The sequence below is a fragment of the Panthera leo genome, chromosome B4, assembly GCF_018350215.1.
Source record: "Panthera leo isolate Ple1 chromosome B4, P.leo_Ple1_pat1.1, whole genome shotgun sequence".
Lineage (NCBI taxonomy): Eukaryota > Metazoa > Chordata > Mammalia > Carnivora > Felidae > Panthera > Panthera leo.
Genome location: NC_056685.1, coordinates 2,481,436 through 2,487,764, shown reverse-complemented (window position 1 = coordinate 2,487,764; position 6,329 = coordinate 2,481,436). Strand labels below are relative to the sequence as shown.

Below are 6,329 nucleotides of genomic sequence, written 5' to 3'. Positions count from 1 at the left end.
ATGGATGGGTATATGGATAGATGGATGGTTACATGGATGGATGGGTGGATGTTTGTATGTATGTATGTATGTATAAATATATGGATAGATAGATAGATAGATAGATGGATGGATATATGGATAGATGGATGGTTACATGGGTGGATGGATGGATAAATGGATGGATAGATGGATAAATATATGGATAGGTAGGTAGGTAGGTAGATAGATAGATAGATAGATAGATATATGGATAGATGGTTGGTTACATGGGTGGATGGATGGATAAATGGCTGGCTGGCTGGCTGGCTGGCTGGCTGGATGGATAAATATATGGATAGATAGGTAGATAGATAGATAGATAGTTGGATGGATAGATGGATAGATATATGGATAGATGGATGGTTACATGGATGGTTGGGTGGATGTGTGGATAGATGGATGGATGGGTGGATGGATGGATGGATAAATATATGGATAGGTAGATAGATAGATAGATAGCTGGGTGGATGTATTGATGGATAGATAGATGGATATATGGATGGTTACATGGATGGATGGATGGATGGATGGATGGATGGATGGAAGGATGTATAAATATATGGATAGACAGGTAGATAGATAGATGGTTGCATGGATAGATGGATGGGTAGATGGAGGGATAGTTAGGTAGATAGAAACTGGTACATATGGTTCTGCAAGAGGACAAGTCCCTGGTCTACCCTCTACACACTGGAGACCCAGAAAAGTCAGGGTGTAATCCATTCTGAGCCCAAAGGTCTGAGAACTATGGGTTGTGGCTTCGGGTCAGGAGAAGAAGGATGTCCCACTCAGACAGAGAGGCTGAATCCTCCTTTCCTTCCCCCTTTTGTCCTGCTTGGGACCTCAGCAGAGTGGGGGAGCCCACACTGGGGAAGGCCATCTCCTCTGCTCAGTCCATGGGTTCAGAGGCCTATCTGTCCCAGAAAGGCCCCCACAGATGCTACCAGGAGTAGTGTGCCGTCTGTCAGGGCACCGGCACTGTTATGGCGGCCCAGCACCACACTCCTGCTCACCCCCTGCAGCTCCCCTTGGGCTCAAACCCCCTCCAGCAACATTGCAGCCTTGCTCCTGTCCTCTGTCACTTCCCCAACACTGCTGTTCCCTTCTTGCTGCAGCGTCAGAGGCATCAGGAGTATTTGGTGAAGATTCGCTGGTCAGATGTTTGCACGGTGCTGCTGGAACATCACAGAGGGGGTCGGTCGTGCTACCTGCACTGTACAAACTGTGCCCCCGGTGCCAGCAGCAGCTGCAGGGGGGCAGTTTGAGCCCCGGGTTCCCTGCACACATCTCTCCTCCCGTCACGAGACTTTCTCTCTCCCACCCCTCTCACCACTGGACCCCGACCACTCGTATGCCACGTCCCTCCCCAGAAGCCTCTGCTTCACTCCTGTGACCTCAGTCTGTGCTCCCCTGCCCTCCCAGCTCCCGTCCCTGTCCTCAGCACTGGTCCTGGCTCAGTTCCCGGGCAGACTTCTCCAGTACCCGGCCTGCCCACTCCTGAGCCTCTGTCTTTGGTCCTCAGTCGCCCTGGCCAGTAAAGGGAAGGCCTCCGAAACCCAGTGGCAAGCATTCCTCTCTGACCTCTGCTTCTCTGCCTCCTTGCCCACTCTTTCTCAGATGCTGGCTCCTAGGCCTTTCCCCACCCCTACATCTCGCTCCCTTCATTATCTGGCTGACACCAGACTTGCACCTTTGTGTGTGTCCTCACCTCCAACACCTGCGTATCTGGACGGGACTCGGCTCAGACTAGCCTGCAGCTAAAGACCCTGGGGGACATGCCCTGTGCTCACATCCTTCCTTAAAATCATGTGTGTTGGCCTCAGGTGACTGTGGCCCCCTCCCCACTCCATCTCCCGACCCCATTCGCTTCCCCGCTTCCAGACCCCCAGCCCTCAGCTGGAGCCCCACTCCCAGCCGGTAACCTTCCCGCCTAACTCACTGGGAAAACAGAGACAGACGACAGTAGGTGGAGAAATTCCTGGGGTTCCTGGCCCCAGACCTGCCCATGTCCCTGCATCTCAGCCCCGATTCTCGATCTCCTTCTGAATCTGGAAGAGCCGCCCAGCTCCTGTCTACCCAGGGCAACCCACTGCTCATGTAGGAATCCCTTTCCTGTTGCCTCTTCAAGGGCGAGATACAGTCTCCTCCATGCTGGTTTACCTCATCTGATTTCCATGCCCCCCCCCCCCAATCTTGGGGCTGCCTCGGGTTTATTCATTTTTGTTTGTAGATGATACTCACATACGAGTCCATAAATGCACTGAGACCAGAGGATTGGGCCATTTTATCCAGCTCTGGTCGACCTTGCGTGGTTTCTAATTTTTTGGATTATTATAAAAATGCTGCAATAAATGCATTTTTGAATAGAAGCACATTTCCACCAGATAGGTTCAACCGACACAGAATTGCTTGGTAAAGATATGTAATTACGAAATGTTGGTGGATATTGTCAACTTGTCTTTCACAAAAACATGTAGCTATTTTCTCCCATAATATATTGGCCTTTAGAGTTTCTGACAGTATGATACGTCAAAGGCCCTGACCTTGTTTCAGTTTACATTCCCTTGTGTATTAGCGAGATCGAACATCTTTCACACGCTTATTGTCCATTTGTATTTCTTCTAATTGCCTCTTGATAGCCTTCGACTACTTTTCTTTTTTTTTTTTTTTGTCCCTTTTCCTTGTGTTTTATGGGAGCTCCTTAAATATTCTGTTATTAGTGCTTTCTGTACGGATTTGCTGCAAATAATCCTTCCCGGTCTGTGTTGTCAGCCTCTGGACTATTTGCTGTTCTTTCTGAGGGAATTGTAGCATCTCAGCTGGGTTTCTAACTGGAGGAAACAAACACACACACACACACACACACACACACACACACATTTGTATCCTGCAGATACAAATCCCACTGGGAGTGAACTAGCCACCAGGGCTGGAAGCACAGGTCACCTGTGTGGCACAGCCCCTGGGTTCTCAGAGTCCCCTCGGGGGCGGGCAGCTGCCTGTGAGACCAGAAATAATACGTGTGTGGTTTTGTTCTTTATGCCCTTCTGCCAGGCATTAATATCAGGCTCTATCACCTTTCTAAAATGAAGCAGGAAACCCGACTTTTCTATCTTCTGGAAGAGGTCAGAGGTCAAGGCAGCACGTGACATCGAGGTCTTGTGACTCACAAAAGCAGGTGGTGATGGTTGCAGCCATTGTGTTGAAGGAGGTCCGTGGTACAGCGGCTGCTAGTGGATGCCAGCAGCTGAGGAGGAGAGAGGAGGTTGGTGCGACCCGGCGAGGGTCGTTCAGACGAGACCCTGCAGGTCTGGGGGACATCCTGGGACCCTGGGATCGTCCAGATCGGGAGAGACCGTCCCACGCAGGAAGGAAGAGTGCTGGGAGGTCTTGGCCTTGCATTCCTTGGAGGGTGAGATCTAGCTAGAAGCATGTTTTAGGAAGGAACATCTGCTTCATAAAGACACGTAATTCTTCCATTCGCTGTGCGGTGGTCTGATGCCTCCGCTCTGCCACAAACAACTCGGCCAGTCCCTTGCCTGCCCTTAGATTTCACCTGCAATGCCCAGCACTGCTTAACTGCCCTGGACAGAACAAAACCCGAAATGCAATTTACTTGAGGAATATAATCACTTATTGATTACTCTTTTTCTCGAGGAGATAGAATCAGCGTGTCAGCTTTAATCCGGGAGAGGCCAGGACGGTGTTTACACTCCAGATGTAGTTCAAGTCCAGCCCGGTCTCCTCGTGAGACCAGCGTTTCCGGCATCGTGCTGCAGACGGTCATTGTTTTCTAAAAAGGATTCATCACACTGCTCATGTGAAAAATTCACAGTCCGCAGACGGTATTTAATAAGTAAATCAATAATGTTCATTTCGGGAAAAAATTAGGTATAGAATGTAGCTGGAAAAGATAATAAAACAAGATCAAATACTAAACTTCAGACCCGATGAGCCATTAGAGATAATGCAATTCATAGCAGTGAGGCCTGCCGTGGATCGGGAGGCTGACATCACAGGACGCCGTGCAAATGCAAATCCAGCCTCATTTGTCATGTGATTAACACACAAGGAGGAAGAAGTCCCACTGGGCATCCAGTGTCGGCCAGTGCTGCTCAGTGAAGCAGCGTTGGGGACGGGAGCTTCCTCGGTTCAGGAAAGTCGTGCTGTAAACCTATGGAAAGACTAAGTTGCTCAGAGGATGGGTGCACCGTCCGCGAGATCCTGCCGATGTTGACGACAACGTCCCATTGCGCCCTTGCAGTGGGAAGGACCCGGCTGTAGCTGTCGTCCTACCTGTCCTCTCCCCTCCAGGAGAGTTCTCCATAAACGTCGTTTCAAAGGGTGTTGTCAAAATGCCTTGTGTTTTTACGGGTCTATGATTGTGGCACTGCTTAGAGTGTATACGGTCCTTCTGAACGACGCACCTGCAAATATTGGAAGGCAGCTGTCTTGCCTCTGAACTCTTCTCCAGATTAAACATCTCCAGATCTCTGGACAAATGGTCCTATATTTATTTTGTTTTTAATTTTTAATGTTTATTTTTTTTTTTTAATTTTTTTTTCAACGTTTTTTATTTATTTTTGGGACAGAGAGAGACAGAGCATGAACGGGGAAGGGGCAGAGAGAGAGGGAGACACAGAATCGGAAACAGGCTCCAGGCTCCGAGCCATCGGCCCAGAGCCTGACGCGGGGCTCGAACTCACGGACCGCGAGATCGTGACCTGGCTGAAGTCGGACGCTTAACCGACTGCGCCACCCAGGCGCCCCTGTTTATTTTATTTTTGAGAGAGAGAGAGAGAGAGACAGAGTGCGAGCAGGGGGAGGGGCAGAGAGAGAGGGAGACACAGAATCCCAAGCAGGCTCCAGGCCCTGAGATATCAGCACAGAGCCTGACGCGGGGCTCGAACCTGTGAACCATGGGATCATGACCTGAACCAAAGTCGGACGCTTAACCGACTGAGCTCCCCAGGCACCTCCAAACAGTCCTGCATTTAAGATGCTTTCCAGATGTCCCAGCTGTCTTTCACAGAGTGTTTCTGTCCTGCCCGCTGGCCCACTGCAGGGAATTGTATTCCCATTTATCAAACACTGTCCCAGAACATCGTGTCTGTAATTAACCCATGCCGCCCGTGGCTTTGGCCGCTGCGTGGTGGGGCCGCACTCTCTTGTCTGTACGCCTGAAGGCGGGTAGGGGCTGCTCTCACCATGGGCTCTAGCAGCGGCATAGGGCGCTAAGCGGGAGAAGAAAAGACTGAAGTGGAGACACACTTATAAAATTTTTAAAAATCACTTTTGGGGGCTCTGACCATTGTCCCTCTCCTTTTCAGCACCCAAACTACAAGCTGGACTTCAGGATCAGAGCAAGCCCGCCTGGCCCATCGCTGTAGAGGTTTCTGTGCCAGGCGCCTGCTTTCTCCCGACAGGAGGCTCTTGGTTTTTCAGAGCGGGTTTTCCCATCAGATTTCTCTACCTCAAATTACAAAAAACTACCGTTGCTTCTAGAGGCCAGGCTGGCCTCATTTTGCGTGTTTTCAGCGGGTGGATGTTCATCATCGCCTCCCCGGATGGTGACACAGAAGGAGGAGAGCTTTCGTGTCACTGAGGAGTTTCAGTCTGCCTCAGGTGGTACCCTCAGCACCGCCCTAAATTTCTTCTCGGCCCTTTGCTCCTCACTCCCAGAAGATGTCCAGGACCGGTGACCATACTTTCCGAGTGCAAACTTGAGTCACAGCATCTGGTTTTGTGTTTATTTTGTGCCCTTAAACAATCAAGAAATAAATGCAGAAAAGTGGGTGGGGCTAATGGAGCCGAATAGTTGAAGTCAAATAATGTGTTTTAGAAGATAAGGCACATAGAGCATGTACGGTATACGAACACTAGGTACGTGCCCACCTGTTGTGAGTGCAGACCTTGTCTCACCCTGACCCCGGGCTGACAGAGATGACCGGCCACTCCGTGGCCACCCAGCCTCACAGTGCTGGCCTCTGGAAAGCGAGAACACAGCCCAGAAATCAGAATTGCTCACCTGCTTTGTGGCCACTGCCACTTTCCATGCCACTGACCCCGGGAATTCCTTCTCCTAGCCCAACTCTGAGTTTCCCTGCCCTGGATGAGAATGAGACTCCCTGGGTGCACCTGTAAGACTGCAGGCCGTGCGGGTCCTCAATCAGTCTACGGGGCGCTTTTTAAATATAATTTATTGTCAAGTCAACTAACGTTCAGTGTACACAGTGTGCTCTTGGTTTTGGGTAGATTCCCATGGTCCTTTGCTCACATAAAACAGCCAGTGCTCATCCCAACAGATG

The 6,329-nt window shown here is 50.3% G+C and overlaps 1 long non-coding RNA gene across 1 annotated transcript; it reads left to right on the top strand.

Annotated features, from left to right (window-relative positions):
* The first annotated feature begins 3,257 nt into the window (after positions 1 to 3,257).
* On the top strand, positions 3,258 to 6,041 carry LOC122225485. The gene is made up of 3 exons (XR_006205203.1): positions 3,258 to 3,433; positions 3,686 to 3,866; positions 5,352 to 6,041. It is a non-coding gene; the product is annotated as an uncharacterized LOC122225485 (long non-coding RNA).
* Positions 6,042 to 6,329: the final 288 nt, after the last annotated feature.